General features: G+C 38.6%; 1 long non-coding RNA gene across 1 annotated transcript; it reads left to right on the forward strand.

Annotated features, from left to right (window-relative positions):
• The first annotated feature begins 403 nt into the window (after nucleotides 1-403).
• On the forward strand, nucleotides 404-10,498 carry LOC119502773. Its single transcript, XR_005210166.1, has 3 exons — nucleotides 404-1,103; nucleotides 2,962-3,051; nucleotides 10,303-10,498. It is a non-coding gene; the product is annotated as an uncharacterized LOC119502773 (long non-coding RNA).
• Nucleotides 10,499-12,636: the final 2,138 nt, after the last annotated feature.

A 12,636-nucleotide genomic window follows, 5' to 3' on the forward strand; every position in this document is an offset into this window, starting at 1 on the left:
ATGGTTTATTATGAGGTGCAATATTATCATGGACAACACAAATACTGCCTTTTAATTTTGCAAAATACAAAATAAAAATCTCCATATAAAATCGCACCAATAAACCTATTAGACTTTGTTGATCCGACACAAGGAGGATTATCTTTGCTATACAAGCACAGCAAAATCAGGCCTGACTGATTATTAGGATTATATACCCTGAAACATCAATCACTTATAATTCATGTGGCAAAATTTAAAAAACAAAACAAAACTGTAACACAACATAAGCAAATTACATTATATCACGTTTTCCTTAGAATAAAACAATTTTATGACTGCTGATTTTTTTAAAAAATCTCATTCAGGCACAAAATGTAAAAAACTAACACAACATAAACAAATTACATTATATCAATTTTTTTCCTTGAATAAAACATAATTTTATGACACTGCTATTTATTTTTTTTTATCTCATCCAGGCACAAAATGTAAAAAAACTAACACAACATAAGCAAATTACATTATATCAAGTTTTTTTCCTCAGAATAAAACAATTTTTTTTATCTCATTCAGGCACAAAATGTAAGAAAAATCAGTTTTTTTTCACGTGTTCAGACAGTGTTTTAAGTGTGCAGTGTCTCTCAGCTCGGCTCCAAAAGTTTGCTTTAAAAATGTGGAGATTTTCAGTGACCTCTTTAGTGGGACAAAGGAGGCTGCGGATCGATTCGTTACACCTTTTTAAAGCGAGGCTTGTGGTGGTGAAGAGGGAGGGGCTCTGAATCCACAAGAGGCTCCATTAACAGCCTCCATACTCCGTCCTATAACTATTATCCACCATAAAGTGTTTATAAAAGGGCACACAAGTGGGCTAATGTTTATCTCAAAATGAGACTGCTTGATTTACTGCTGGAGAGGATTGAGAGGAAGAAGAAGAAGAGAAGAAGGGAACAAAGTTTGTTTTTTATTACTGAGTGATAGAATCACAGCATAACTTGGATGGCATCATCATGCGCATCTTCCTTCATCTGTGGCCACTTTAAGGGACGTTATTCAGCCATCTACATCGGATCCTTTACAAGAAACAAGGATTACAAACTGTCTTCAAACACGTCCTGATTCTGGTGAGTTTCTGTCTTTACTCTTCCTCAGTGAACAGGTAATAAACAGTGGTGTTGGGTGTCTCCTCCTCATCATTTACGCACAGCCATGGAGCGCCTCACAACATCTTTACGCACGGTGTTTTTATTGAGCCACTGCTGCCTGTCTGCAAAAAAACAGATCGTCTGCGCAGAGAGGATGTCTGAGGTCGCCTATTATGTGGTAAAAAAGAAATACCAAGTACCGCCCCAACATCTGTCTGTCCCTGTCTGTCAGAGCAGCCTGCATGCTGATTGATGGAGCCCACTTACGTCACTAATATTCCATCTGCAGGCAGACAGACAGACAGACAGGAGAGCTGTGCAGATCACTAGTTATTGTTCCATGTCTTGAAGATGCTTTGCACACATTTATTCAAATTGATCACCTTTAAGATTAATTTCTTACCATTTTAAATACACACATCACATTGAAAACCTGCTCATATGTTAATACGAAAAACAAGATTTAATTTTGATGCTTTATTTTGTAGCTTATGCTGGCTCACTTAAAATAATTATGAATGTTGTTGTTGAATATTTTGTAAAGTAAAATGCTTGAATTTGCCTTTCTAATCCAGCGTGACTGTGTTATACTGCAGTATACCTCATACACTATGTAACAAAAACATTAAAGGTTGGTTGTAATTACATCAGGGATGCAGATGCAAACTGCTTCACAGCCTCTGAGTGAAGTTAACATTTTTTATTTTTTTAAATAAATAAAATAATTGGCTTATAAACTATTTTCAACCTTCAGTGCTCATTAATATAAGATTTTTTATTCAGGAAAATCTTGAGGTCAGTGACTAAAAACTGAGAATAAAATGAACCCACCTTTTGTCATAATATACAATAAAAGCTACACTATATTGACATATTCACTTTTATGTTTTGATGTTAGTTTGGTACTGTAAGTGAGGTATTGTTGAAAGGTTGCATGTTTTTATGGAGCAGAGATGCAGCAGAGGAATCCCATGCAGCAGTGAAGCTTGTGCAGGATGTGATCCTGGGCCAGCAGGGGGGGACATGTGGTTCAAGAGGCGAAGGGGTAGGAACCATCTCTGCACTGAAATGTCTGTACACGAGCAGGACTTAGTCAGAATGAGAGCACGCTCACATTTTCATGTTAAAATGATGAAAAGTTTTCTGTTATTATGATCAAATTGTCTTTGTTCTGCATTTCTTTCATAATATCTTGCTTGTTTTAATTCAGGTTTTTTCTCTTTTCTTCTTTTCCCTCGTCTCTTTAGACGGCAAATATACAACTACTGTGAAAGTACAAACATTTTATTTCAGTGTCAACTCATGTGTTTTTGTATGGGGTTTTATTTCAAAAGAATTTCCACCAAATTGCACTGCTCCTCCCTGAAAGTCACAGATATTAAACTCTACAGACGAGATAAAAAAAAAACACGTTTGGGAATTTGCACTACTCTCTTTATGACCTATGACCTAATATGTACAATGTGTTCCATATACGGTGACTTCAGATATATTTTTTCAAAACAGAAAGCCACACACGATCAGGACATCATGATCCAAATTGCTTGCTACAGTAGTTCCACTACCCGTGATTCAACCACCCGTGTCCATGTGCATGTATGACAAAACCCCAATGCACAAACAGTTGTTTCCCACCACCCCCCCAACTTGTATACATGAAGCCCCTCTCCCACATACTGCGGCACAGTGACAGCGTGATGACATGTCATCCTGTTTCCTTCTCTTCTGTGTGACGATACCTCCCTCAGAGCGGGCGAGAACATCCATGTAGTCGTCATGTATATTTTACATACATTATTCTCCTCTTTCTTTTGTCTCTTGTCTGTTTTTTCTCTAGGTCTGACGTGACCGTCTACAAAGAGAGGAGCTGTTTATACGATCTACTGGGTCGTACTGCAAAAAGGAGCTCTGCAGGTTGTCAAATGAGGTGAGGGACCTTGTTTGAAAAAGTTGCTTAAACTCACAAATGACCAAATCATGAAAAATATACTTTTTAATAAAAATGTAAATTCTGTAAATTTGAATAACACAGTGGGGTTACCATAAAGGAATAAAAAAATAATAAGAATGATATGCCATTGATATACATTTACTCATATAAATGTGATCAAATAATACGTCTTATAGTGAGTGAGAAATATCATTGATGATATGTATGTGTCAAATATACATTTTCACATGAACTCACAGAATAAACAATCCTACTGAGCTATATTTTTTTCTGTATGCCACTTATTAAATCTGGAAAATTATTTGAAAAATCCAATGAGCAGTTAAAAAAACAAACAAATGCTTGGTCAAACATGTGACACAAAAAAATAGGCCACTTTAAAAATGTCCACAACCACCACCACTGCAAATATTACATTCTTTCATCCTATTCTGTCTTCTCTATGCTTCATCATTATCACTATTATCTCTATCCTTCTCCTCCCATTATTTTATCATCATCATCACTGCCACAAAAGAATTTATTCTGCACTAAAATGATGTAAAATGTGTGTCGGAGCCACACACTGTACCGTGATTTAATTCAGTTGTCGTCCTTGTTTGACACCAGAAAACCAGTTTTAGTGGAACTGTTTGATACACAGTAAAGATAAGTTTTCATAGAGATTACTGTATGAATATGATCCTTTGTTATTTTCATCTGTCAACACATTTTATTTGGTGAAATTGATGCATTTCAGTTCAATTTAAAGATATATTTTTTGAATTATTTTGCAAAACATATCACCAAAAAATAATCATGTCATAAACCAAGAATTTAACGCCCACCTCTTAATACTCATAAATAATTAACGCTGTATTGCAGATTTTGGCCTGTGGCGAACCATTTTGCAGCCTTAAACCTCTGATGTCAAAAGGTTTGGCGTGCAACTACTAACGTGGTGTTTAACGTCTCGTGCTTCTTGACGAACCTCTTCTTTTCTATTTTAACGTTAGTTGTGTAGAGATCTGCCACAGCAGCAGCCGGACGTCTAAACTTATTCTTGGTGGACTGAATGAAATAGAGAGTAATCTTTTCCCTTAGTGTCATTCAAATAAGTTAACATTTGGAATGACGAAGGCTTACAGCTTATGATAATGCCTCTCTTCATAATCTTGACTAATCTTCAATCAATGATGGGTCCTATCAGATCCCAGACACTCATTGACAGGCTGAATATAAGAATATATAATAAAAAAATTAATAAAGAAGAGGCTCTAACTTTGACATGAGCTATATCTCCACATCTATCAGATAAGACTGCATAATTAAAATGCCAAGTGTGAGTATGGAGAGAGAGAAAGGTTTTGATATTTTATAGAGATTTACTTTTCCACGACTTGTTTAATGTGTAGACTTTAAAAAAGAACGATATGTTGCTGTAGTTTTGACAATGCAATTAAAGGTTTGTAATCCCCACCTGAGCTGCTTTTTTCCTGATTTTGTCAGTTCGGACGTGATGAAATGCCGTGCAGCGGTTGACAGATGCAAGTTTATTAAAGGATCCGAGTCTCGCAGGGATTCGAGGTGTTATTTTATGGCAACAAGAAAAGCTGAAAGGAGAGGAAGCAACTTCAGCTTGTTTACATGAACTATGAAATAATTGTTCAGCGGAATATATACAGAGCGTCAGAAAGCACATGAGCTACATTACATACATAGCACCACAGGCACAACTTTATCTGAGATTTCCTGCTTCCTGGAAACAACCTCGCTGCGAAAAAATCCTCCCCAACTCGGCTAAATAAAGTGACATATTTCACGTTTCGAAATACCAGCCGCTCTGACACGCACGCTCCTTCCCTCTCCTCCTCCCTTCCCTTTTGTTTTCTCTGACACGTGCACTCCAATTAGCATTTTTCAGCCATTAAGGAGGAAGGAGAAGCAGCCAAATGTTTGTCTTCACCGAGCTCCTTTTCCGACAAGACACTTTGAGCCCCCCGTGAAAAAAAAAAAATATTCAGACAGACTCAATATTATCCTCAATGTTAACATGATCTTCTTCACATAACAATTACCAACAGCTTTGTCTGGGGAGCTGATGTGACAATGCAACCACTGGTGTTTATGAGAGCGGTTGTCAGTCTGCATTTGGAGCAATTAAAATGATTAAAATTACTTTTTATGAGAGAACACGAGGATTATTTTCTTTCTCGGTGACATGCTGTAATCAGTTAAACATTTTCATTTTGTAAATATTTCCACTTCTTAAATAGAGGAATACCATGCACAGTGTGACTTCTCAACACAAGGAGCTCCCTGTAACCTTTTGCGATAAAACACACCAAAGTCTCCTGAGGATTACATGCAAAAACTGTATCATAATGTTCAGTTATACAGTAAGACTACAGTTTTGTTATCAGCCCTCGTACATGTCAAATTAGTGCATCCTAATCTCCAGCTTTACTCCTAAATTTAAATCTGCGAATCTCAAATTGCACAGATCCCTCGCTGCGAGCTTTTCGCTGCAAAAATCTGTCTTAGCTGCTGGCGTGCTATACATTAAGGGAGAAAACGCTCTTAAAAAAGGTGCTTTCCTGACATTAAAATGACTTGTGTGCACAGCGCCTGTCGATCCGTGCAGTTTGAGGCATATATTTATGAATAGGAACCTTTAATTAGGGCTTGTGTTTCCTCCCTAGTCACATTGAGGGATGGTCCTCGCCGACATTCATTAATGATAATCACCAAGAGCGATGGCATAGCTACAGGCCAAGTCTCGGGGGACCCGACACTTGAAAAGAAGCATTAAATTACACAGAGGGACTCTTTAATTGCAAAAAGGAAAATATATAGCCATCATTGTTAAATATGATCTTTTGTAAGCCTTTACTGGTTCAAGGATTTGTCTAAGGGTTTCTTATCCTCAAACTCTTTCAGAGGAATCTGGAGCCACATTTCTGCGATAGGGCCCTTTTTAAAAAAAAAAAAACTCTTATTTTTACCCCTCTTGGTTTTTCTTTATTGCAAACCGAGCAAAAAACTGTGAATATATGACCATTTGCATTTTGTTGTAAATTCAGATTTGACACGGAATCCAAATGCAAGTCGCATTTCAAACTGTTGAAAATTGTACATCGGCTTCATTGATGCAAAGCAGGATTGTGTGAGATTAGAGCAGAGCCACATGGGACCGAAGCAGACAGCGTTTTGGAAATCCATCTTTAACGCTTTCTCAGACAAAATATACAAAAAAGATCAGGACCATCCCCACCCACTCATTGCCCCATGGGATGTTCACGAGTGGGTCTCAGGCCAATGTGATGGTTCTGTTTGGGGCTGACCCGAATGCCTCGAAGCTTCGACTGTTGCCATGGTATTAGACCTCCAAATCACTATCCGAATGCTTTTATTTATTTTGTATATTTATATATGTAATAACAATGTATAAATCCCAAAACAGCCCATGAAATAAGGAATAATCCCACAACATTATTCATTATACATATTCAACATTAATTATTATGAATTATTCTCAGACGATATCACTGTTTGTTGTGTGTAGAGGTGCGTGTGTGTACAGTAGTGCAGCAGCAGCACTGTCCCAGGCACTGAAACGGGAAATGGAGACAGACAGACAGAAGAACATGTCAGCCTGCTGCGCCGCGCTGTTCAGCGAAGCTTCGAATTCTTTCGAATATTTCTCACCAAAGCTTCAAAGCCCAAAAACTGGTATCCGGGACAGCCCTATTCTGTTCAACACTTGCTTTACGGAGATTTACTCTGTTTTAAGTGGGGGGAGCCACTGCCGCCACAGTATACGGGTTAAGGAGGTCATGAATTACATTATTTAGAAAAGATTCAGTTTTCCATTAAGAGATTTATCATGAAATGCTTTAACCTTTTTTAAAAACAACTGGACTTGTATCGTACCTTATATATTGATTTATCTATTTATTGCTATTTTGTCTTCCTTCTTCATGTTTTACCCATTGCCTAACTTATTTGCTTATCTATAATTACGAATATATCTATTTACTGTTGTTTGTATTGTTGTCTGGCTGAATTGTTTTAGTCGTCATATTTCATATGTTGTACAAACTGCTTACATACTTTGTTAATGAAAGGATCTTGATAGGGAAAAAAAAGTTGTGCATGAACACACTGACATATGCATACACACACATTTGTACTCATACACACCCCAAACTCCTGACCTAATTGCTCGCTCTCACTCAACTAATTAATCACAGCTGACTTAACATGGTGACAAGGTTAGGTAGGTGACATTCTCCAAAAATCTGTCTTTCTGCCTCCTCTTTCTCTCTTTCCCTTCCCCTTTTCTAGCCTTCCTCATTCATTTCTTTGGTTTGTTCTTTGCTTCTTTCCAGCTCTCGTTTTTTTTTCTCAATTCTGTCTTTCTTTTTTCATCTTCATTTTATATTTCTTTCTTTTGTTCTTCCTTTCTATTTTTCTTCCACTTCTCTCTTCTTCTTTCTTTCTTTCCTCCCTTCCGTACTACGTTTCCTATCTTTTTCCCCTATCAAATCTAGGTAGAATTCAAATGTAACTTGACCCACATCTATTTTTACCTGTGATTGGGGGTGGGTTGGTTGGGGGGGGGGGGGGTTTGGAGAGGTGAGAGTGGGCATGCTGGGAAAGAAGGAGGGTTAGGGGCGGGGTCACAATGCTCCATTAATCAAAAAGAATGACACTCATGTCGTCCCTGACAACCATCCTGCCACCCGTACGTCTGTTCCCCTCCTCCTCCATCCCACTCAAACAGGACAACTTTAGTGATGGGGAGGGGGAAGACAGAAGAGAATGAGGGAGAGAGAGGAGGGGGGCGAGCGAACTTTATTAATCAAGCATCTCAGATTAATTGTTATGAAGTGTCACCCGTAAATTCTCCATTTGGATTTAATAATCTTGGAGGTAGACTTAACAATCTCTGTCGTGATTTGAGTTTTATTGAAGAGGCTGCAGAGAGAGAGGGAGAGAGATGCAGTGACACAAATAGCTTCTCAGCGGACAGTCCCTCTCCGCATGACAGTTATGAAATACAATTATCAGCCAGATCTGCTTAAGAATTCATCAACTGCACCCCTGCCTTCCAAGGAGAGAAGGAAAAAAAAATCCTACATACAAAGCAAGTCTTAACTGATAAGACTTCTCTTTTTCCCCGCAGCCCTTAAACTATCATTTCAATTTTTCTCTGTCTCCGACATGTTAAGTCACCGTAAAGGTACGGTACGCATATTGCTTTGAAAAGCCTCTGTGCATTATATTAAAGCATAAATCATTAGGTAATCAGGGAATATGGTAAATGACACACCACATGCAAATCAGCGAGATAGTGAGTAGTTTGTTTGAAATGTATTACCCGTTGGTTTGCATCAGGGTCAATAATAGTAGTTAATCTCCGCGTGCAGAGAAAATATACTGTCAGTGGATCGTACAACGCCCTGTCAGCTCTCAAAAGTAACAGAATCATAAAACGCAAATGATTTCAATCAATTGTCGTCTAATTGCAGTCATATCTTTTGAAATGACCGAAGAACAGCCACTATGTAGGTTGACAGTATGCATAAAATTAGCATAGCTTTGCATATTGTAATGCCATTAATGTTAGTTTTATTGGAGGCTTGGGTTTTCCTGCTTTTTTCTGCACGTTGGCATTGTCTTAAAGGAACAAGGACGAGACAGTCCATTTGATAGTTATAGAAAACTCAGCTATCATTAAGACACTTTAACAAAATGGGGCTAATTTCTACCTCAAAGTGCAGCATCTGGCCTTGTTTCTGTCTGAGAACAATATTTCGTCTGATCCAGGAAAGCTATTCCCTAAGAGAAGTAATCTGTCCAGCGAGCACGGGTTGACAAAAGACAGATCTGAGGGATAGAAAACGACTCTGTCTTTGTTCGGAATAATAATGGAAAGTCTTTATGTGACAATTTTTGGGAGAAGCTTGTTAAACATGTGCCTTTAACTACACGTTCCCCTCTGCCAGATATCATCCTGATCAATGGTGCCCCGGCTCTGTGAAAAATTACGATAGCTGGAGCCACGGTAAATGTTTTAGCCATCAACACTGCCTCATCCCCCGTCACCAAACACCGCGGCCAATCCTTCACTGACACAACAGCGTGGCCTCGGCCTGGTTAAACCCAAGCCCATCTTCTACCATCGGTAATTGCGGTTGTCTGCTCGTGATGTGCGACTTCTGAACGATTCCTTCACTTCAAGCTCATCTGTTTCAGTGAGTCTGGAGCACTAATTCAATGAGATGGCGGAGACAGTTTCAAATAATGCTGTGACACTTGAGCACGGCAGGAGGCCGGACCACGGGCAACCCCTCGGTGTGTTTACATGCACTGTAATAATGTGATTAAGACCAGAGGGAAGCAACGCAAATTACTACAGCTATCACGTTAACTCTTTAAGTTATATTATCTGAATTAAAGTCGTAATCAGAGTATGTAAAGCTCGATAAAAAGAGCATGATTACACATCTCTCTTTCAAATGATTCTTGTCATTTAAACTCTTGATCAATAGAGTGAATGCAAAGCAGTTTGTCTGGAGTGATGCGTTTGAAGGAAGAACTAACACTACAGTTAGTACATCGCATTGGGGAGTTCTTTAAATTCACCAACAAAGTCCCTGAATTTACTTTTATATTGGTTTTCCTCTTAATCTTGCAGGCTACCTCACATCCTTCTGGACATTAACTATTAAAAAACTAATATAAACTTGTGTTATTTCATGAGCGAGCTTTGTACATGCCTTAAACTATAATCTCAGTCTGGGTATTCACAGTAATTGGGTTATTTATGTATGTACAAATGTATTGATTGCTTGAATCAGTAGATAAGATGGTCATTACGTACGTTTCCATCCATTTTATGTGCATTTTCAAATTAAAAAAATGTCGGAAATTTGTAAAAAAAAGCCGAAATATTGCAAAAACACTTTTTCTTCTCAGCTGAGATAGAAAAGTTGACATATTGGAAAAGAGAAGATAAAATAAAAGCTGATGGAAACAAATACTCTAAAATACACTTTGACGTTGCTTCAATGTTACTAAAATTAAGAATAAATAGAGTACTATGATGTATCAGGTGCTCAATTTATTATGTGTATTGTTCTTTGCTGTATTGTGTTAGTTTTCTTACATCAAATTCTGTGGTATCGTATTATTTTCCTTCTGCCTGTGTGGTATGAAAGCATACAGTATATGTTGTCACAGGTATTGGGTGTCTGCCATGTGGAGACTGTGCTTCCAAGATGAACTACAGAAACTCGTTCCAGGAAGTTCCCCAAACGGCAAATGTTGACACTGAGGTGGCAAAAGCCCTCTAGCGGCCGTTGAAATTATGTCGGGAGCAAAGGAGGAAGTCAGGTTATGTTATTATTGAGCAACAATGTCAATAAAAAGTTCCCATTTCCTACCTCTAGTCAATGTTGGTTTCTTTTAAGCATTACCACGATCGTTACCTAAACGTAACCACGTTGTTATTACTGTAACCATGACGACGCTCCCATTCATTTTAACCCACATCATGATCCCTAACCAAGTAGTTTTTGTTCCTAAACCTAACCAAACCTTCACTACAGTATTGTGACATCATAAAACAGATGTGTTATTCCACAGTGATTTATAACAATATGAGCTTTCTAAAAGTTAGTTACAAACAACGTATTTAATTTGGAGGACTTGTTGGCCCAGCCCTGTCTCCTAAACATTATGTTCCCATACAACCAAACTGCATTGTGAACTACGTTTCAAGGGAAACATATCTTGTTGTGGATTACGTTTGTTTTTGACGTATCACAAATACGTTTCTAATGACAGTCAGCGAAGTCCGCGTAGGGAGGAAGTCAAGGTGGTGGATGGGTCAAACAAACACAGGGCTTTAACCCAGGAGACCATTGTTAGTGTACCAAGTGAAACCAAAAGTCAACATTCACTTATTTACGTAGTCATTTTAAGCCAAACTATGATGTCTATTACTAAACCTAACCACGTAGTTGTGTTGCCTGTTTTGTTTTGTATTGTTTCTATTTACAATGTGAACCATGTGTTTGAAACTGTTTAAAACGGTAACCATAATTCGGGAGAAAAGTAATTGAGAATGCAGTTTACAGTAGTTGTATGGGAATGACGGGGTTAGTTGGCCATGTGTGGAGTATTTCTTTGGTTGTTTTTCTTGTGTATGTTTTTACGCCCACACTGCAAAACAATTTCCTTTTGGGATAATAATGTTGAACAATTAAACAGATATGTAATCTTGTCACATCGTTGTTGGAAACACACTAATTCACATTTTACGTTGCCCACATTTCAGAGATTTGCGTAACATTTTGTGGAACTATTTTAGATCTTTCTGCGTCATTGTACCTGCATAATGAGCACCTTAAAATAATTTGAACAGTATGATGCATTGTTTCTACTGAATAAAAAAAAAAATAGAAGCTCCAACTCTCCACCCCACTGCCCCCTCCGTTCATTGCGTCTGCCCCAGTGGTCAAGGACACCCGTATCAGTGGACGTCAGGGTAGGCCCCATCCATCAGAGGGCTATGGGTAATGGAATCAACCGGTGACAATGATCATCAGCACTGCAAACAATGGCCCATAAACATCCCTTGACAAGTGGTCAAATGCGAGAAAGGCGAGGCGGGGGGTTGGGCGAGGGTTTGAGGGATTGTATGCAAGCATGTGTGTGTGTGTTTATGTGTGTGCGTCCACATGTGTGAGTCAGTCAGACAGAGAGAGAGAGGCTGTAACACGAGGTGAAGTAGCAGAGAAATGGTGAGGAAGATATCTCCCCGGGGATGATGTGGTGGGCCAACACGCTACCTCTGAAAACAAATGTCCCCTGTGGGTTGGAGTTCAGACATGCCTCAGCTCATTTTAAGAGTTTGCTTCCCCTACTTTCTCTCTATCTTCCTTTTTCTCCTTCCTTTAAGATGAGTTTTTATCTGAGTTTTGTTTTATCAGATCACTAGCAGCAGTGAGGGCCAGGGATAACTGGCAGAGAGAGATTTATATATACACCTCTGCTTGCTTTTTAATGAAAATCCTCATTCAATATAGGAAATTGCAAAAAATGAAGACTTCTAACCCGAATAAAACACTTCTAGTTCAAGCCTAAAATTGCTTGCTCCTGCCAAAATACTCTGTGTCCAATCATTGTTTCCCTTTCCCTCCCAGTCAGCGCTGAATGAAACCCAATTAGAGAGAAGTTGAGGATTTCAAAGAAAGCACAAAGTAGTTTTCTCTTTATGTTAAGTTTCCATCGCAAGAAGTAGTTGTTGCTTTTGTCAAGCCGGGTGTTTCGTCACTCCATTTTTTTGTCAGCTGGTTTCTGTCTCTGCAACACTCTCTCACACACACACGTACACACTACGCACACCAGTTTAATTAGCCATCATTTGTCTCAGCTTTCCCTCTTTTCCGCTGTTTATCCAAACGTCAGGAGTGACACTGGCCAATTAGTGCAATGAAATAGTTTAACCCTCTCTAACACTTGGAACAGTACAAACCAAGTGGGATATTTGCTCGGAGCTCAAGGACTGGT

The sequence above is a fragment of the Sebastes umbrosus genome, chromosome 15 (assembly GCF_015220745.1).
Source record: "Sebastes umbrosus isolate fSebUmb1 chromosome 15, fSebUmb1.pri, whole genome shotgun sequence".
Lineage (NCBI taxonomy): Eukaryota > Metazoa > Chordata > Actinopteri > Perciformes > Sebastidae > Sebastes > Sebastes umbrosus.